Source organism: Pundamilia nyererei, unplaced genomic scaffold, assembly GCF_000239375.1.
Source record: "Pundamilia nyererei isolate P.nyererei 1_Seehausen unplaced genomic scaffold, PunNye1.0 scaffold00076, whole genome shotgun sequence".
NCBI lineage: Eukaryota > Metazoa > Chordata > Actinopteri > Cichliformes > Cichlidae > Pundamilia > Pundamilia nyererei.
The window spans coordinates 264,588-287,019 of NW_005187477.1; the positions used below are offsets into that span (position 1 = coordinate 264,588).

The 22,432-nt window shown below is 40.4% G+C and overlaps 1 protein-coding gene across 1 annotated transcript in view; it reads right to left on the reverse strand.

The window, feature by feature from the left end:
* slc8a2b (solute carrier family 8 member 2b) overlaps positions 1–22,432 on the reverse strand; it is a 199,495-nt gene that overhangs the window by 133,179 nt on the left and 43,884 nt on the right. Inside the window, exons 3-4 of the mRNA XM_005737423.2 lie at positions 20,085–20,175; positions 5,328–5,367 (exon numbers count right to left, since the gene is read on the reverse strand). The gene's annotated coding sequence lies outside the window, so the exon portion shown is untranslated. The remainder of the gene's footprint in view (positions 1–5,327; positions 5,368–20,084; positions 20,176–22,432) is intronic.

Here is a 22,432-nt window from a genome sequence, read left to right on the forward strand (position 1 = left end):
TCTTCATGATGTGGGAGGTCAGTGCCACGGGCCTGTGGTGCCCACAGCTCTGACATATGCGTCACTTTCAGTCAGAGTGAGACTGCAAATACATTTATAGTTGAATTTCCTTAAAGGCATTTAAAACGATCGACTACTGTAGCTGAAGACATACTTTTCATTTATCATCTAATCACATCGTGAAGCCTCTAAACTCGCTTTTCTGTAGTCTGCTCACATGTGCAGAATGCAGAGGTATGCAGTATGAGCAACATCTTCTCTCAACACATACATGCACTAAATTGCATAAGAGAATTCTTGTGCGTACATGACTGGAGTGCTATGTACACTATATAGAGCTTTTTTACTCTGAGCACATTTAATACAATATCCGTTCCCTGTTCTCTTTCATAATATAAAATAGCAAGATTAAAGGTGGGGAAGGATTTCCTCTCACTGTGGGATCAGTAAGCTCCACATTCAGATTGTTTTGGTCTCTTCTTATCACTTCCCTGGGAGACATATTCCCCAAACTATTAAAGTATGGCCAAATTGATGCTGGTAGGAGGAGAGGTTTTGGCATTAGAGTAAAATAAAATTGTCTGTCCTGGTAAAAGACATAAAATGGAAAATATGTCTCGACTGCAGTAACTTCCAGAGAGCCAACCGACTGTGCTCATGTGAGGCTCCAGTTCAAGTCTATTCGTAACATTTGTGCTTGTTTGGGAACAACCAAAGAGATGTTTTTGTGCCTCTGCTACAGAAAAATACTCACTTCTCTGCTTCGAGCAATGTTTACACGAGGAGCAAGAGAAAAATTGCTGTCCGTTTATCTTTTCATTCCATGCACGCTCTTTCTAATGCATGCAACACCATTAAATATACCTCATTATTATAAAAAAAATCAAATATTAAAATAACCCCGTGCCTCAAAACAAATCGCTGCTGTATACATAACATGGTTCACTAGAAAACCAAATTATTCTTCAACAAATCATCAAAATGGTCTTTAAAATATTACAGCTATTGCATTAAATTTTTTATATGACTTGGCAAATGACTCTTTTGTCACACTGCTGTACTGTTAATAAATACTAAAATAGTAAATAGTTGGTTTCACAGGTTACATTATTTTATTTTTCACATTTTTAATGGGACGAATTGGAGGATTTTGCCAAGACTGAATCCAAACAAAGACCTGTGACCAACATGCCACAAATCTAGCCTTATTGATTTTGTGTCTTTTTCACACATAGAGGGGGTGTCAGCCTTTCTAATAAAATATTGATTATGCTTCAATCATCTTCACCCAGCATCCCGAAGCTACTGGTGTGCAACAGTCTGTGTTGTTCAGTGAAAGTAATGGATTGGATTGTCGGGTAATAACATTCAGGCTCAGAGGCAGGATTTAGTCCCTGGAGGTAACAAGGTTACAGGTTCAAATCCCGCGGGTGCTGCCATTTACATTCTACAAACAGGCAGACAGGAAGCCAATGGAAATATGAAACCTCTGGCAAACAATGTGTACGTGATTAAAGGAAGCTGCATGTGGGGGGTGGCTGATGCAGGGACACCGAAGGACAATCTTAGAATGTATCTTAATAATTTTGTAGAGGAAAGCAGTCAGTGGAGATTCAAGGCTCACAATATAATGGCAGCCTTTGAGGTACGGGTTTACAAGGAGGCCCCAAAAAAAGCAGAAGTCATGATGGATCAGGTTTCATGTTGCATAGTTAATAAAAACCTTGTTAATGTGGGCGTGTGTTTGATTAAAACAAACATTTTGTGACAGTCTCAGCCATTCCCAGGATTTTGTCAGTGAGCGGCACATTCAAACTTAAAGTAGGGGGCACTCGGCAAAACAGAACAACTGCTTAGATAGAAATCCAGTGTAGGAACGAAAAGTACGATTTTCAGGCGAAGCCTCGATACAGATGTATTACTGTAACCTGCATAAACAAGAGCCTAAAAATGTTTAGTGTTCAACAAATGTTTTACAAAGAAATGCAAGCAGTATTCAGTGTCTTTACCCCTATAGTACTTCAGTATTATGCAGGAACACGTAAATTAATATTATACAACCGGGTCATAATTATTTATTTATGTGCATCTCTCTTTAATGTTGCAGCTGGAGATGATTTTAAGTACTTGTATAGTGCTGGGTAGTTTTATCTTTAATAATAGTGCAGCTTGCATGAGTAAATCCAAATGTTAAAATCTGCAACAGAAGAAGAAACCAAGCTTTAAACTATGTGGCCTTACATGCAGGAAGGTGGTAGAGTAGAAGAAATAAAAATACCTGGAGTATAATAACATTAAAGCGAGCTTCAGTTGAGTAAATGCATAAAGTTACATATCCACATGCTCATGCAGTGGTGCTTTGTGCTGTGAAATGAATATTGTTGTAGTCCAAAGATATTGGTGTAGGTGGGACACATATTAGTGCTGCTGATGCTGTTGCTCTAGAGCCAGTCTCAAAGTCACGTGCCGCGCTCACTGGGATGTATTGAATCAGTAATCAGATCATATTTTTTTAAAAACACTTTCAATTTTTAAAAAGTAAAAATCATCTGTGTTAAACCTTTTGCTGATGTTACTTTATAATATACAGATTTCTAATGTCATTTGCACTTCTACTTGTTAGAATTCCATATTACACAGAAACCACACTTTTAACTCAAAGAGACTTCATCTATTTTACCTTTATGGGGTTAATGAAGTGATAGTCACAGATAAATTTAATTTATATTTCAAACAGACCTCTCACACAGGGCACAAGCTTGGACGCAAACACCCAGAGCAGACATATCGACTGAAGGAAGAAATGTTGCTCAGAGGTGTAATAAAATGTGATCAAATGAAAGTAATAAAGTATTAATGAGGATGAGATAATTCAACCGGGCATAAAAATAATCAATGTGTGCGACAATGGAGAGGAATGGCCACTTTCACTGGCATCTCATCCTACTGGACCGCTGCCCACATCGTTAGAGGTGATTCCCCAGTCAAAAATATATCTCATACTTTGAGCTGTCCCTAATCACTGTCTCCATTACATTTCAGGGATGGCGGAAAAGAAGGAGGAAGGACAGAGAAGTATAATTACTGATGTAAAGTGCACGAGGTTGACTACTTTTTTGAAATAACATCAACTGTTCTGGAACCAGAAAGAGAACCGGTGAAAAACAGAGGCGGTATAGGCCAGAGAGACCAAGAAGACAAGGATGATGAAAAAAATGAACGAAAGGATGATGTAAAAGGATAAAGAAAGAAAACACGAATTCTGTGAGAAAAGGCTTCCTTGATGTTGCTTTTTTAATAAGAGGTTAGAGATTGATTAAATTTAGAGATGCACTGATGCGCTGTCAGCTGATTCACTCGCTGGGTAAACACCTTGATTAATGTAAACCCAGTGTATCTTCTTTTCTCTGAAACAAAATGGAACATGCGCTGGGCTGTGACGGTTTCTGTTTTAATTATAATTCTGATTGCACTGCAGCCATCTGCCGTTTCATCGATCCAATAGCTTTGCATTAGGAAGTCTTTTTTTGTGCTGCAGTGATTCCCATAAAAGTAATTATTGTTCAGCATTAAATGGATTCATCTTCAACACAATCAGCTCAGCTCTGCTGTTGCAGCTGGTTTAGATGAAATACTAAAAGAAGCTAAACACAGCTTAGTATGATAGTATGATGCAAACATTTACAAAATAATTTGGGGGAGTACTGTATACATTTTAACTGAACGGCCAATGTCTCGTAGATTTAAAGAAGATGAATCATGTATATCATGAAATCTCATTGTTAGGAAGATAATCAGAAATGGGAGAAAAAATGAAAATGGACAAGCATTTATATCACTTCTCTCTTACTGACAGCTCAAACATTTTACAATTATTATTTAGATTAATACAGTACGCTTAACACATTCTATGAACTTTAAACACTTTACCTAACTGTCTCCACATTTAATCTAACAGGCTTGTTTTTGGACTGTTGGAGGAAGCAGAGTATCCAGAAGAAATCCACACAAGCGCAGGAAGAACCTGCAGACTCCACCCAGAAAGGCCTGAACCAATCAGGATGCTGAAACGAGAAACCTTCTGGCTGCAGGGCAACAGTGCCAGCCACTGCACCACAGTACCGTCTGATAGCTCTAATCAGCGCATCTCTAACTCAAACACCAGTTTGCTGTGTTTGAAAGTTGGTGTGGTGACTGTTTAGGGATCAATGCAGATTACAGCTATTACAGCACAGCAGTGCCGTGGTTAGCACTGCCACCTCACAGCAAGAGTGTCCTGGGTTTGTGATGACACTTCACTACTTGTAGTTGACAGTCATGGACGGAAATGGTTGATTTGTGACCATTCATAACTGTTGCCACATTAAAGGAATCTTATTCAGAACTCAAATTTGATCACTACAGTGATCGAAAGCAAATTGAAAAAACGTCTTCAATTCAACAACACTGCAGATACAACACAACTAGACGCAGAAACCAGTAACAACAAATCCCTCCTTTTTGCTGTTTCGTATTTTCACTGTGTTTTCTAGATTTGCTTTGATCTTTTTGTTTTTGCGTTGCAATCTAGCATCATCCAACATCTGCCTGCATTAAAAGGGACTGAATTAGAGAAGAGCATCATGGTGTCACCTTCTTTGTTCAGGTGACATTTGGCTGTTGGCAGTTTTATAAGGAAAACTTAAAGGCAAAAGAACATACAGCTGTCACTTTCTCCAAACACTTTTACTTATTTCCACTGGGTCAGTACTGCAAACATGAGGTCATGTGGTAAGGTACTTTACTGAATGAAGCATTTAAAAAAGAGAAAAATGGCACAAACATGGAGGAAACAGCCTGTTGATTGTTGGCAACAAGTCCCTGTTCTCCTGATGCATGCTGCTACATCACACACAGCCTGGAGGGATGACTCGCACACATTTTCTATTTGTTCAAAAAAACCAACTTTCATCCACACACACACACACACACACACACACACACACACACACACACACACACAGAGCAGTCCTGGGTTTCCTGGCTTGGATGACGGCAGTGAGATGTTCAGTATTCAGAGTGAAGGAATAAAACCAGTGAACAGGGCGAGCTGGCTTCAGTAACAAAGCAGCCTCTTTGTGACTCGCTCACTGGGACTCGTGTGTGTGTGTGTGTGTGTGTGTGTGTGTGTGTGTGTGTGTGTGGCAGGATCTCTCCTCATAAAGCATTTGTTCATGCATAAAGCGACTGCACATTAAAACTTTGCGTACTGTAGACGGCGCTTCTACGAGCATATGCGTGACAACACAGCTTACTCATGCACAAACGCACAAAGCCATTTTACTTACCCAAACCAAACTCATGGGGTCGTGGAGGAGTTCAGCTGCCCTGCAACAATCAAGAAAATGTGATGAGGAGACGGCCTGAACAGAAAATTACACACATCCTTGGGACAGACTCTAAAATGCACCTTTCAATCATAAGCTCAGAAAGTGGTTTCTCACAGTGCAGCATCCTCCTTTACTGAGCCAGCTTCTCTTCTACCTTAATGTCCTGAGACACTTAACCAAAGTAAACAGATCAATGAAAAGAAATTGCTTTGTTTCACTGTTTGGCTGTAAAGGATTTGTCTCCACTGCACCTATAGAAAACCACTGAGAGAATCTGCGGCTAATATTTCTATTGAGAACCTGGCACACTCTACAGGTTTCTACTGATGTGCCTTTAGTGCTTGTTCCTCCACCACACAAGCACAGAATATCATTTTGTGCTCTGATAGGTTTTATCACTGGCTACTTTAATCCTTTCAGATTTTAGTACCTCATATGTGGTATTCCAGCCCCTGTAATTGTGCGTTCTTTACTCTTCCAAGTGTCTTGGTAAATAACAAAGAGTTTAAAGGAGCTGCCAGGGTAAATTAAATGTTAAGACGGAGAACATACAGCTTTTAAAAGTATGGGAATTTAAACGTCTCAGTGGTTGTGTGGGCTGATGAAGCGACAGCTTGCCAAGACTTCAGCAGCCTGCGTGTCTTTCCTGAGGTAGTGATGAGGATTCCTCTCTCCAAGGTAAAGGGTGTATAGATTGGATTATTGATCGGTGTGCACAAAAGGAAGAGAAAAGGAAGTGTATGTGAGAGAGAGGGAGAGAGAGAGAAACAGGAAGGAGGGAAGAGAGAACGGTTCAGAAAGCCAAAGCAGCCAGCTGGTAGATGAAAGCAAGCTCCATAATGACGGAGAGAGGTGAGTGTTATGCCACAGAGTGTTTTTTTTAAAGATGCATCAGGCTGTTCTCGTTCTGTCAAAGCTGCTGGCATTTACACACAAGGTGCCCTTCAGTGTCTGCGCCCTGATGCTCCTGGTTACGGCAGGTTAGGCAGACGTGTTTGTCACTCCCAACTCAGTGTCGTCTCTCTCTGCAGTTTGCCTTTTGCCCTCAATCCCCCCAAGCAGTCGTGTTAGATGGCTGTCCCATCCCTGAGTCTAGGGTCTCTTCCTTTACAAAGGAGAGTTCTTCCTCCTCACTGTCACCAACTATTGCTCATAAAAGATTATCGGATGATTAGGATGTTTTTTGGTTTTTTTTACTGTTTCAATGTTTTTTACCTTACAGTACTTTACTGTTATGTAGGAGTATAGCGTAACTGAGAACATAGGTTTTATTCGATGGGAACAATCTTTGCTCACAGATTTGATCAGAAGTCAGTTACAGGCCAGGAGTAAGGATGTCTGGTTAAAGATGACTAAGATGCTCATTTCCAGCTTCATCCCTTGTCATAAACAAGCTGATTCAGTAATCACAAATAATGTGCTTTTCATTGACATCATTATAATAATAAGTCAGAAAAAAAACTATCTGAACTTTCAAAGAGATTACACTGACGTCACTGTTTGATACATACATGTATCTATGCCATTGTGCCCTGTGGACGACAACAGACTAGTGTCATTTTGGCCTGACATTCTTAATTTAATTTCATTATTTAATGACATAATTTTCTGTCCATTGCGTCTCGATTCATCACTCAGCAATTCCAAAATAACTTTTTGCATTTTCACATCACTCATTTCTCCCTCGTGATGTGAGTTTGTGAAATTCCAATACTATTCTTTCAAAGAGCAGTGCTGCATTAATGACAGATTACATACTAGCAAATTGGATTTCCACTTTCATTTAGCTTTTCTTTTTTTCTTTTTTTTTACTTTTCTGTTGCAGTTTTGTTAATTTTAGGCAATTATGTGATTAAACACTAGAAAAGAGTTTTGTATTGATACATTTCATCACACCTACAAGCCAAATGTCTTCCACCCTAACTGGAAACACCTGCAGAGTTCATTTTTGCTCCAATGGTGATTATGTCAGCAGAGAGCGAGCTCTTTTGCAGTCCATTTGTGCACCAAGGGAAAAAAGGGAAAATGCTGCTAAGTGCTTACTCAGTGTGTTATTATGTGACACTTAAGGGCCAAGCATCAGAGTGTGATGAGCTGGTAGTCAATGAAAGTTGGTAGGAGTGATCAGTGCCGGCAGACTTGCTGCAACATCAAGGTGTAACAAACTGAAAAATGTGCGAGTCCCTGAGTGGAGCCAACAGGACCAGAAATAAACTACCTAAAGGCTGCTGATGATGATCCGAAGGTGACAGATGAAATGAAAGCAAAGCTGTCCATCTCCTGTGAGCCGGTTCAACAGTCAAAGACAAATCTGCTGCTTGTTTTTGCCAACAAATTTGCTGTCCTGTCTGTTTGACTGTAACACTTTTGTGTGTACCCATCTTTAAAAAAAATCAAATCTCCTTTAAATATTTCAGGATATAATTATGTTCTCTGGTTGGATAGTATATTTTGCAAATTGAAAACAGCTACTGTATCTGGCTGCTTGCCACGCCAGGGAAACCTTCCCTGCTTCGATGTCCGACCGTGGATGGCTGCCAGACTTTCAACACTCAATTGGTGTTTCCCCAAAGTAAGATTGCTGGCATGCAAAGGATCCCAAAGCTAGACAAAAGCACCTGCTGCTTAAAATTGCTCAATTACTTAATACTCAATACAGCAGCTCACCTGTTGCCTGGAGCCAAAAATGCACCAAAACAATTAAAAAGTGACATGATTGTTAAAAACTCTAAGGAGCTTGGAAAGAGAAGCGACTGGACTTCTTTAAGTTTTTTCACCTCTCATCAGCGAGGTTCTAAGACCAAATGATGGAGAGTCCCAGGTACTCTCTAGTGGGGGTATCCCTTAAGAGAATCATTGACCCACTACTGGTGATGTGCCTCATCACACGAGTCGGGTGTGAAAAAGGCTGTGGGTGATTATCAATAGAGGTTTCGAGTGAAGCCACTGTGAGAGCTTGCCCCCACCCTATCATGAGTTCAACTGACGCAAAGTGTGAGTGGGCATTAAGGAGGCTGGGAAGGATCTCAAAACTGGATTATAGATGGCAGACAGTTGGTGTCGTAAATCAACGCCTCTGTTCAAAGATAGACGTTCACAGTGGACATAGATGCTTCTTTCACTCCTCTTTCAAACCATCTGTCTTCTCTGTCCAACATGTGAACATTGGCATCCTCAAAAGAGTGACCTTTGACCTTTAGATGCAGATGGACAGCCAAGTCTTGTCCTGTGGAGGTGGCTCTTCTATGTTGTGCCATGCGTTTATGAAGTGGCCGTTTGGTCTCTCCAATGTAGAGGTCTGGGCATTCCTAGACACACTGTACAACACACACTACATTGTTCAGTTTGTGTTTGGGAGTTTTGTCTCGGATGAACCAGTTTGTGTCTGAGTGTGTGGTTGGGTCTGAAGTACACTGGGATGTCATACTTGGAGAAGACTCTCCTGAGTTTCTATGATAAACCGGCTACATAAGGAATGACAATGTTGTTCTATTTGTCCTTCTGATCCTCCCTAGTTGGTGTCTGACCTTCTTTACTATGCATCATTGCAGATTTAATGAAAGCCCAATTAAGATAACCACATATTTTAAAAGGTTCCTTTACATGTGTGTTCTTTTTCTTTCCCTTCTGGCCTAGAGGGAATGTTTTCTGCCTGGTGTTGTAGGGTCCTGATTACTCCAAGTTTGTGTTCCAGAAGGTGGTGGGAGTCAAAGAGTAAGTACTGCTCTGTGTGTGTGTGTGGGCTTCCGGTAACTTTAATGTTGAGGTTTCCACTCTCCTCAATGTGGACAGCACAGTCCAGAAATGGTAAACCATTTTCCTTTGTATCTTCCCAGGTGAACTTCACATGTTCACATGATCTCATTGCACAGAAACATAAAGCTTCTAGTTCTAGCGTTCTGATTTTGACCCAGGTGTCATCCATGTATCTGTACCAGTGGGTACGTCCTGTCACTGTGAAAGAGCCAAGAGCTTTACTTTCCACTTCCTCCATGTAAAGGTTGGCTACAGTGGGTGACACGGGGGCACGCATGGCACATCGATGTTTTTGTCTGTAGAAATCCTCGTTTTATTTAAAAAATGTGGTGGTGTGGCAGAGGTCTAACAGTGTGCAAATCTGATCGGGGGATAAGCTGGGTCTGTTTTCTAAGGAGCTGTCTTGTTGTTGTCCTTTCCTAACAGTGTCTCCTGCCTCAGTTTTAGGTATGCAAGTGAAGAGAGAGACTACATCAAACGGCACTGATGTTTCATCTGGATCCAGCGTAAGTTTCTGGACCTCTTAGATTTCTTAGATGACCATGACCCGGATGACTGAAAACCTACACAGACGATTGTTCCCGATTTTTTAAAGTTATTTTAATAATGATTCATTCAGTGGGTCAAGTGCTAAAGATCTTTACAACATTTCAGTGTTTTTTAGGCTTCTTACCACCTGATGCCCAAATGCAGAAGCAGTAATTATTGATTTTGACGTGACGCTCTGGTTTAAAAGCCACTGTAATGAAGCTTTAACTTAAATATGAAATATGAACAGTGTGAGTCCACTCCTGCTTTTAGAAAACAAAATATGCTCCTCTTAAACTCACTAAATGCTTCTGTTTCATTGCCAATGTTCCAGCAACTTCTGCTATTCACTAACAGCAGTAAACTTATCACAGCGCTACCATGTAGCACAATGCCACCCAGCTGACAAACAGAGAATGCACTATTATATTTTTAAGTGATTCAGGTCAAATTATACTAAAAGATTTTTAGGGTTCCTAATTTTTCAATGTTACAACACTCCTGAGTTTATTCTTTGTTGGAATTCATCACTTTTGGTTCAAGTCAAATTAACCAAAACAAAAAAACTTCTTAATGGCCCTCACTGTTCGAAGTAATCTACTCTGATTGTGTGCTGATTTAGAAAGGCAGCTCGACAAAGGTTTAAGAGAGAGAGAGTGTGTGTGTGTGTGTGTGTGTGTGTGTGTGTGTGGTAAGTCAGGCAAATGAAAAAGAAAAGTCAACTAGCAGGAAGGTGATGCAGTTAGTGCATCTGATGTGTTGTGGTCTTGTTTCTTTCCTTATCTGTCAGCCACATTTTGTCTTCGCTGCCTTGTTATTATGCTGCCAGCATAAGTGTGCCAAACACACATACACAAACACACCCACGCACACACACACACACACACACACACACACACACACACACACACACACACACACACACACTTCTAGGACAAATAATAATGCCATGGAGTGCAAAAGTAAACAAAAGAGGCAGGTATAAACCTATATAAGGACACAAACTACACAAATAAAACACACACTTCCTGTCACAGGGCAGATAAAATAGCTGGAGCGCCGCAGTAAACAAACACTGTAGCATCCCGGGCAATAACAGAGCCGCGTTTCAGCAATCGATAAAGAGAAGCATGGCTGACACCTTCACGAATATGAGATGCTGGTTCACAGGCCACAGCAAGCAGCTAACACAGATTCTTTCTGCTGCTCTCTAAAGAAACCACCATCATGTTTGTGCAACAATCCCAATGTAACACACTAAGAACCAAAAATGCAGGAATTTAGCAGCAGAAGCAATGGCTCCAGGATTTACAGCCCTATTCCAGAGAAGGTAAACTGATTGGTGCTGAAAACTAGATGTATGTTAGATTTTCTACACATTCCATAACTTTCACTTTGCCATATTTGTTTTGGTTAGCCCATGAGCCATGTTAATCTTTTTTGGAAACACATTTTTTATCCATTTCCTGTGTCCTGGAACTTTGTTTGATCTTTGCAGCACCGATGTTTTACAAAAAGACTTCCAAAAAGTTAAGCCTTTCAATTCAGTTTTATTTCATTAGCTGGGCCCACGTCCTCATTTTAAATTTGCTAATATTTTTAGGAGATAAAGGCGAATCGCTTAAAACATCTCCCCTCTCTGGTTCTGAACTCGCCTTTCTTAAAAACCCAGAGAGATTATAGTTGCCATACATTGAAGAACACCAAACCCTCTTCCTATTTTATTGCTTATTTTCATCAACAATTCTGCTAATTTTGTGTGTGTGTGTCCACCCTAGGGGAGCTGGTGTACCACCTTCTCCCGCTAGTTGGAAGCAACTTTTACACACATTTCTACACTCCTCTCTTTTTTTTCTTTTCTTGTTTTTGTTCCCAATTTTCAACATTTTTAACCCCATTTTTCACTGTTTTTACACACACATCAACTTTTCCCACACAACCATTCTCTTTCATCTCATAACATACTTGTACTCACATTTCTTACCATACAGTCAAATATAGAGTTTTATCTCTGGCCACTGGGTGAAACGTCCGCTGCTACTGGATCTAGATCCCATATTTACATTCAGAGCGTCCCCTGCAATGGCCTAATATACCGTCACTCCACACACTGTATTGTGCAGACGTGATTATCAACAGTGGACTCGAACCACCGTTCCCTGTGATGGACCGGTGTTTTTGCAATTACTTTCTAGCAGATGATTGCTCTTCTTTGCACAACACTGGAACTGAACACAAGCCTGGGGACTCGAACCCCAGGATTTTCCTCCCGGAGACTCGAACTCCGGAGCAGCAAGCACTTCACGACTCGGCAAGACAAAAAACTCCTCATGACTGTATACAAAGTTAGCTACAACTCACCCATCTGCAGGAGTTCCCTCAAAGTTGATGGTCTCGGTGGTGACTGAAACACACGGTTCTGTGACTCCTCCAATTCCTTCGCTTCAAAAGCTGGTAGGACCATCCCATCCTCATCGCCATTTTGTTGTGGAAGTTTTCCATTTAAATAAAGCCTGCAGACGAGCGGTGAGCGGTAGCTAACATTCTTTAATCAAACACACAAAGAACAGACAACCAATCTTGATGAAGTCCCTGCATGACCACGGGACAGACGGTCAGTAGAGTCTCCCTGAGCCTAGCATGGCTCTCAGTTAATCAAGACATGAGCTGCGGTTTGGGGAAGGCCTCAATGGGGACTGGTGGCAGCTCCCGGGCCTGGCAGATCCTCATGTACTAATAAAAAGTGAAGAAGTTTGCAGGGGGGGGGGCTATACATAATACCCAGAAGGTGCGTGTTTGGAAGTGTGGTCACACTCCTGAAATCCAGATAATTTATCTCCAGTTGTTTACTGCCAACAGTCACCTCAAGGTGCTTTATACTGTATGGAAAAGACAGCAATTAAATTATTTTTTGGTAGAATTAATTCAACAGTCATGGATGGATTTGGTTGAAAAAAAAAATGTGACCAGAGGTCAGTCCACCAAGAAAGGGAATTTAATCAGATCTGGATTCATGAATGTTGGATGGATTCTTTACTGTAGTGAGATCAGAGAAAACTGGACCTTATGCTTCAGATTTTTACATCTTCACAAATTCATCTCAAACTCATCACAAAAATGACACAAACTAATCCAGTCAGGGACTAAATTCACCCTGCTGCTGAAATTATTACTATGAAACGTCTCTGGAGTCACTCGCAGGCAGATCGGCCTTGTTGTTTACAACCTAAACGAGCTAATTTGTAATTACAGTTTGTGCCTTCCTTTCTTTTCTAAAGTGAAAAATGTTGTTTTTCTACCAGCAGGAAAATTCAACAGCATCTCATTCTACAAACATTTTTCTCTCTACTGAACCAGTCACAGCACACATGTCACATTACAGCAGACCGGATATTAAAATGTCAGACGAATTATTTCAGCATGATGCCCACATTTGTGTCTGCTTCACCTTCTGTCACTGAGTTATTCTTTGCAGAAGACAACAGAAGAAGAGGTAAAGAGCAGATAACAGGTTCAACTCAGAACTCTAATGGTTGGTGAATATTATCACTCTGGTATTTTGGCTCATTAGAACATATTGCTACTCTTGTCATTCAGAAACCTATTAGCACCAAACCTACAGGTCCAGACTCACACTGCTGTTAAACAAACAGTAATGAGTAAACTGAAGTAGAGCTGGTTGGATGGCTGTATACCTGATGTGATGGAGAGAGACAGCAGATTTTAGTCTAAGGGAGACTGATGTTTTCTCCATCACTGTCTTCTTAGAAGATCCTAATTAAAGGGGTTGTTGGACTACTTTTAAGGGATATACCAAATTAAGAATAACTACCGAGACATTTCTGATTCAATAACAATCTTAAGGCAAAAAGAAAAGACCAGAATTCAAGATGACATGTAATCCCTTTAACAGCATGTGTTGATCAGTGGGTGGTGGGGAGGTCTGGAAAGTGATTTACAAGTCGCAGCAGGCACCAGACAAGAAATACTGTGATGAAAGAGGCTGAAGGATGGAGAATCATTCCCAGTTTGTAAGGATGTGAGAACATCTGTGGACAGTCAGAGCCCAGATTGCAATTTAAATGTTAACGGATTCAAAGTAAAGCAGGCAAAGTGATGATTACAAGTGAAAGGTGAAGCTACTTTCAGCAGCTCCCTTATTTACAAAGGTCATCACAGCAGATAGCGCCACATGTTTTTTAACACCAGAGATTGAACCAGAGATGTTTAGGTAAGCCACCACACTATGGAAGTGCTAATTCTGATTACTTTTAATAGGTTATTTTGCTTTGTTTAATTGGAGTCTTCTCACATGTGCACACACTTCCTGCTTTTTTATTTTTATTTTACACTCCTTTCATGTTGCAAAGTACATATGGCAGATATATGATCTTGCAAATAGAAAAGCTGCTATTATGTGAAAACAAAGCTTCTCCAGACATCACCTGATAGGTGCAAGTGAGAACACAAGTGTTCAGCATTAGCTTGTTTGTAACCTCCCAGCTCACGAGCACCAAGCCAGTCAGATTACAGCAATGTGTACAAAGCACTGTTGGCTGCTTGATGCACTCACCGCTCGCAAAATATATCCTTAATGTCGAGGGTTTCACTTCCTGGTTAAATGAATGTTGGAATAACTTTGCATCACTGCGGACATAAAGTTATGTTACACTAGGGCTGATGCTTTGATCTGTACTGATTGGTTTAGGCAAATCAAATCCTCGCTGTCAGAAATTGGTAAGAATCTCACATTAGATCGAAATGGAGTGCCGTGCATTATTAATTGTGATTTTGGGCTAATCACCACAAATATAATTAAATGAAAAAGCTACTTAAGGGGTGACAATGGAGAGATAATCCACAGTATGTAGATAAAAAGTGATTAAAAGAAAAAATAATCACTTTGAACGGTCAGTGAACCCAGAAAACGCAATGCATAAAAATGAGTCTATAAACTAGTTACTACATCCTCACACATGGTAAACAGGAAGATATTAGCTTGCGAAGACAGCTTCATAGCTAATGGGCTCCCACGTCTTCACATAAACATCATTATTCTTATAAATCTGGCTTGTTGTCAGGGTTAGGTCGCTGGCAGCCAGACGATACTCTGGGTACTTGATCTATTTGTGTGTATGTTCGCCTCATTACCTGTTACCTGCGCTGCTGCAGTCCCCTAACGAAGAGCTTTCCAGATTAAGGGCCAGAAATGAAACCTCAACAGGCTGAAACGGTGCACAGAGCTGCTCACAGCAGAGCTCGCTCAACAAGGAAGGTCAGGAGTGATGGAAGGATGAAGAAGATCAAATTGTTAATATAAATTGAGACTTTCATTTCATTTACATTAGTGGAAATAATGTTTTATTTTCATTGCTGATGCTGCCCATTGAATGCTGAGGTTAATAATTACAGAAACACAAGTTTAATGTGAGTCTTAATGAGAAGCAGGGTCGTATGGTATCGCATTGTTTTGCCTTTATGCCGGTTCCAAACAGCTGACAGCTGATGTCAATTATACAACCAAACCAGAGCAGTCAAATACCAGCTCGCTGCAGCGAGCAACAACATTTTCCCATTTGAAGAAAACATATTCATTTAGTGGTTATGAGGCCATTTTCACAATCAACTACCTCACATTACCATCTTATGGCACCAGAAATTTTTATTCCCTGCATACAGAGTGAAATCTCTGACAAAGATTCAAACTGAAGAATGGCGACTGACTCTGTGAAGGTTAGTTATGCTGATTCTAACAGCAGAGGAACCTCCCGACCTCCTCAATGTGTTTTCTTTCACCTTTACACTGCAGAGCTGTCATGCTTTTTCTTTATCCCTGTCAAGTTAAGCCCCTTACATAGGTGGATGGTCATATTACACATGGCCAAACAATGAGATCAGCAGATGTGAAAGTAATTTCTGACATAAGAGTTTTGACTTCCAAAGGCTCTAAATTCTCTGGTTCTGATATTTTCTTCTACTCTTTGTCATCTCAACTGTTGGTCAGGATTTCACTGAAATGTTGTATGTAAAACATGGACCCACTGTGATGTCATCCACTGGTTACCTACTTAAAAAACTGCCCCCTGCTGTCTATTAGAAAGAAAGCAAATTTGAGGCACTTTGGCATTTTATATACAAAACCAATGGCTCTGAGAATGAAGCCACACCCACCAGCAGCTCTTCCCTTTGCGAGTGGTCGCTAATTAGAAAAAGTATGTTTTAAAGGGAGAAGCGCTATAGTACAAGGTCCAGTATGAGGTGAATAAGAGATATGTTTGAACTGTGACGTATGCAAAGCTATTGGAGTGTAAGACTAAAGAAAATGGAGCTGGAAATTAGCTTATCAGGGCCACTAAAAGGTCTAATGAATGAGATAATATTGACAGGCGTTCATTAATTTTGTCACAGTTACAGGTCCGTCAGACGCTGCTCTGACGTCAGAAACAGGCTGCTTTACCAGACTGACTTCTTCCCAACTTCTTAGTTGTATATCTGATATACAGAAAAGGTTTAACAGAACCTAAAAAATACAAAAGGACCCTTTCTGCTCCCCGTATTTGTAATCAAAAGATTAGAGGTAAAATCTAATTTTAAAACACAAAGAAGTTTAGAGACAAGTGAAATATGACCATCTGCTTCATCCCATCATCGGCTGAAAGCCTATGCACACATTTTGGCACGATGACTGAATTACAGTTGGATAAATCCAATTAGCTCCAACAGTGCTGTCATGGATTCTCTCTGATGTTTGGTGTCCCAAAAAACTCTGGAGACAAGGGGTACTTAGAGTGCCTGCAGATGAATAAAATGCAAGTGAGCACAGAAACGGAAATATTCCCGATTTGTCTTCATACAGTCACACGGCAGATTTGAGTAGCATTTAAGGGGATGAAAGGGGGCAGATTCACACTGATAGTTCAACATCGTCATATTTGTTCATACATTTATAAAAAGGCAACATAAAGCAGACGGTGCAGGGCGAAGTCACACACATATTTCACTTCAATGTCTATAGAGTAATGAGTCCACATCTACAGAGATCAGTAATAGCTATTTCATGGTCATTTTCCAACTTGGTTATAACATTAGATGAGTCTGAAAGTCATTTTGTTTTAATTTACATGCTTAATACTCTCTGATGGACCACCCAGGGCACGTAGATTTAATTTCAATATCAAATGTGCACAGAAATATCCCCAGGTTGTGTGTGAGTGAGTCACTGGAACATTGCAGGTAAATGTCCTGGGAGAAGGAACAGATAGCTCTATCATGTCAGAAGCACATTTATCATGCTGATAGCAGGCACTTCACCACTCAGCTAGGTACATTTAACACCTCACCGAGGAACATCTTGACTCTAATGTGCTTACACAAGCAGAAACTTGAGGTGCGTTCACAATAAGACACTTCTTAACTCATTATTTTCTCATTTGTCTCTTCCACCTTCTCTTTGATCATGATTCCATGTTCTTCTTACTTGACATTCTTTTGTCTCTTTCTAGAGGGAACCAATTAATCAACCCTGAAATTACCCTTGGATTTGTAAATAAAATGATTTCAGTGTTATGTGGCTTCATCTCTTGGCTCTTGATGGAGGCGGTCGCACTTTCTCCCTCTCCCTTATCTTTCCTGCTTGGCTTCTCATATCTTTTGTATAGTCTCGCTTATTCTCTAACCCTAAGAGAGTCTCCCAGACTTGTTCTCTAAAAACCTAAAGAAGAATCATGGATTTGATCAACTGGTCCCTTAGTGAAACTGACAACACCTGGGGTTGGGAGAGCCTGATTGTCCTGCAGAGATGTTTGCTGCTGGATACTCGATGGTCGGTTGCGTCGGGTGTCTGGTGACACTCTCGATGGAGGACAGTGAACGACATCTACCAATTCGGAATCACGATAACAGAGTTCTGGCTGATTGGAGCTGGCTCAGACCTGGCTTATCGAAGAACAAGAAGCAGCTACAGCTGTTCAGAATTCCACAAGGCTGGCCTACATGACAGACGACGGGCAGGGCTGTGAGTATTCAGACTGTTTACTGAACGCAATATGGATAAGATCTTGGAGAAGCTCATGGCTCTGCTATATGGATAACATCTTGAAGAAGAACAACGAGAATGTGTATGGTCGGAAGGGTAAGATGGCGCTGCCAAAGGTCGGCAGCCTTAACCCAACAAATTTCCCACGCGTGGGACTAATAAAGGTTACCTTATCTTATGAGGTGTGATTATTTAAAAGAAACTGTTGAACTTTAGCAGATCTCCCCCTCAAGATACTTTTCTTGTGCACCTCTGGTCAGTTTACAGAACACCATTTTGAGAATGCATCATTGAAATGCGTGTCTGTTCTTATGTACTTTCCCGTCTGTGAAGCACACTGGATGGCTTGACAAAGTCCCTGGAAGGAAAATCTCTCTCACTTTCTCTTTTGGCAAATTGGCACAAATTAATGTTGGTTTCTCTAAATTTTCTCCCTCAGACACATCACAGTGGAACTCCATACTGCCAGTTTAACCTCTACAGGAATGTTGTGCATGCTCCTAGTTATACTCCTGACCTGACAGTCCACTTTTAGAGCTTCATCCCAAATGTAGGGCTGTAGCCGTGGAGCCAGCTGTTGTGTTCACGACGAGTTGGGAGAAGATCATCTTCAAGAGGAAATCAGCCACTTTTACAGAGTCTCTGAACTTTTTAATTGCTCTTGCAGTCACAATGCGTTGTGCCTCAGTTATGCATTACATGTCCTTTTGTGCGTCGCTTCCACGTTTTGCAGAGGCAAAGCAACAAATGGACACGGTGGACTGATGTGTCCAATACATGTTTTGCTGTGATACTGGGTTGATTAGGGAATTGGGTGAGATCCATAAAGGGGCAAATAAACTCTGATCTTTTCCTAACCAGGTGCGTAATTCTAAAGCAAGTGAAAGCGGAAATAGAAGAAAGGGGAAAAATATTGAAGCTGTTTGAAAAACACAATACCACAGTCTCCTGGATGATACACTGGGTCCATTATTGCTCAGAGATCAATAGAGCCTGCCATGCCGGGTTTTGGCCAAAGGACATCTAGTGTGTAACTATGAAAACCTAATGCGACAAAGTCCTGTTTGTAGAGGACACTTTCCAAAATGAGAAACAAAGGTGTTGATGCTGGTAGTGTAAGACCTGGATAAGCCTTTTATCTGTAAACTTACACACTGGCAAAGGTTTATTGTTATCTTCCCTGCTGTTGTTGCCTCATGGCACAACAAGAAAATGAGTTTAATAGGTTTTTTTACGGACCTTCGCAAGGATGTGTGTTTAATGACTGAATATCTCCACAATGAGTGCTGACACATGCAGCTCATGGACTGACTTTAGCTGAGAATTAACATTGATTTTACAATATTCTGGCTCCAAGCAAGGTGTGTGTGTGCCTGCTGGTGCCATTATGGCTACGTTCACACTGCAGGTCTTAAAGCTCAATTCTGATTTTTTGATCAAATCCGATTTTTTGTCTGCTTGTTCAAACTACAAATAAAATGCGACAGCAAAAGCGCTCTAGTGTGAACGCTCAAAGCGGCCCGCATGTGCAAAAGAAGACGCCACACACAACGGGCTCTGTTTAGACCCAGAGCAACAGTATTGTTTGACTGATGGCCCTTAAAATAAAGACTTTGGACTTTACGTTTCCCAATTTTTGCTTTAAGTTATTTTGTTATTGACATAATAATGTGAATAACCTAATAATGATCCTTATTGCTGTTTTAGAGGAGCGGTGCTTCAAAGGATAGTTACAGATTTCTGTCAGAATCTGCAGATTATACAGTACAAATAATATGTTCACGTTGTCTTCTCAACAGCTTCACTAACATCTACACTGGATGGCCAGGAAGCGTTCACGATGTCTTCGCGGGCGCTGATAATTAGCGTCTGTCTTGTGTCAGTGACGTAAAAGACGGATTTAATGCGACGTGACCGTTCAAACAGCAGTCGCTTTCTAAAACATCGGATATGTATCGGATTCAGGACCACATACGAAAGTGACCCAGATTGGGTTTGAAAATATCGGATTTGTGCCGTTCACACTGTCACACCATGATCGGATATGGGTCGCATAGGGTAAAAAAAAAAAAATTGGATTTGATGCGCTTTCGCCTGCAGTGTGAACGTAGCCTAAGTGATTTAATGAGTCATGGGTGATTTAGCGTTTACCAAGTAATGTGTCTGCTTTCTAACCACCACGTTTAAATTCAATTTAAATTGAAAGGGCAAAGAAAAAGCTTGTTTATTTAAAGGTAATATTACCGTTCAGAGTGGTATACTGTCTGTTAAAAAGTGCTCACACACACACACACACACACACACACATACACACACACACACACAGCAGAGTCTGACAGTGAGGTAATAGGTTAAGGTGAAGGTTATAAAGCGTGAAGCAGTGACTGAAAAAATACCTCTGGCGTGGTTTTTCAGCGTGTTCTCTTTTATCGCCCTCCCAGGATTGTCATGGAAAGCTGCACCACACTGCAGGCAAGATGGAGGTAGCTCCAGAGTGAAGGAATTGATTTCAGTTGAAAGTGATTGTTGCAGCATGTTGGAAAAAGATGGAAAAAAAGCTCAGAAAATCTGCCTCAAGTGGAGCCCACAAATTCAGTTTCATATATGCAATCACTACCCAAGGCAAAGCAGCCATTTATGACAATGATAGGTGTTCTCATTTTGAATTGCAGCTGTTAACCTGAACGACAATGCTGCGTCATCTCTGGGCCCCTCCAGGCTTGATTGATTGATTGGTTCGCTTTATTGTTATTGTAAAGCAGGGAAGCAAAACAATGGAATTATCTATTTAATTAGGCTATTACTGCTTTCCCAGTAGAGGCTGAAAATTGCAGGAAAACCACCAATAATAAGAGAATTGATGGACCTGTTCTTGTTACATCCTCTCAGCTCTGACCACCTCCACTGACCAATGGCGGCAGCCTTTTCCTTTTTTTAATGAATGCATTATTTAGGCCTTCATGCTTAAACAGATGGTAGGCAAGAGATCAAAAGGTTCAAGACTCAAAGTGAGAAATGGGAAAGTATGCTGTCAACTATCATGATGCATACCAAAATAATAATGCAGGAACAACTATATGCATGTGTCAAAGAAAAACCGACGGGTATATATCAGGATAAATGATTTTAAAGGCCTGTGCGAGACACTCTGATGAGGAGTGGTAAAACAGAAGAACAAGTGAAATGTATTTTCCAAGTGCAGGCAGAAAAATAAAAAAGGTGCTCTAGGGAAATGGCATGTAATATTAGAGGAAGAGGATGAGAAAACACCACGGCTGTGGAAATAAATTAAATGAAATTTGTTGAGCACTGGTGTGAAAAAGAGAAAACAACACAAACTGTGAGAGGAAGAGATTCATTCTGAGGAGCGGGGAGAAAACACTGCAGAGTTGGCCTTTCACAATGCAGTACAGATGTGCTGTCTGCTCATGCTCCAGCACCATGCATGTCATTTCTTATTCCGCTAACAAGGATACAATTTCTTGCATTACAAGAAATTGTAGAGGCTAGAAAACTAGCCTCTACAATTACCAGTTAACTACATCTTAAAAATTAAATAAATCAGTAAAGTAAAAACAAACAAACAACTGCAAATAACTTTAATCATCAAATACAAAACCAGGCTACCCTGATTTCCTCACAACCAATCTGAGTCTGTAAAGCTTTATGTAAATTAGGTAAAAAGAAGATGAATCCTACACTGTTTTCTATAACTTGCATAGTCGACAGAAACAAACAGTTTAGCATTTAAGGCAAAGTGGATCTCTGTTAACTAGTCATTAAAGCTGTTTTCTTACTATAATGTTTGGTGATAAGAGATTAAAACACAAAGTATCAAATTGTGCGCAAATAACTATGACTGTGCTGCGGTGTGCACAGGGTATATGGATTGTGTTCAGCTATTTGTAAATGGGTCTTTATGTATACATATACCCATGTACAGGTGTGTGCAGTATATATGTAGGTGTTTTTGTTTTGTTGTTTTTAGTCTCTGTGGTTCCAAGTTTTGGTTTTCAGTAGTTTATAGAGTTTAGTTTCCCTTTTTGAACCTTATGTTTTGTCTTTTTTGGATCATTCGCCATCAATCAATACATGGCTTGCTCTCAGTCCACCTTTAACACCACACAGTCTGCAACATCCACAGACCCATGAATAATAAAATAAAAATAAACACACTGACTCTGTCTAGTCATGTAGGCTTCTGTTCTCATGTAGTTTGGAAACCCTAATCCTAATGTGGAAGTTTAAGTTCTCATTAATTTGTTTTTCAATTAGTGAAAAATGCCGCCATCACTTTCCAAATGTCACATTGAGAAGCTGTGTCAACTGGCTCATTTCTACAAAAAACAAACAAACAAAAAAAACGACAATTTGCAAAGACATAAAACAGCCTCTCAGTCATCTCAGACAATCTGACCATCAGTTTGGTGTCAGCTACAATTCATATTACCAGAACTTCTAATAACAGGTAATGAAAAATGCTTTAAAACTACACTGATAAAAATAAAACTGAAAGTTCTGAAGGATATAAGAGATCATTCTGAAACATTAAGAGCTGAATGTGAGCACAAATTCAGAAAGTTTTCTTATTATCCTTTTTCCTCTCAAACCAACACCCTTCATCACCTGTCCAGGACCTGTCCTTTAATCCTTCCTTACTTCCTCCATTCACCTGAGAGAAACACTCTGTGTGTGTGTGTGTGTGTGTGTGTGTGTGTGTGTGTGTGTGTGTGTGTGTGTGTGT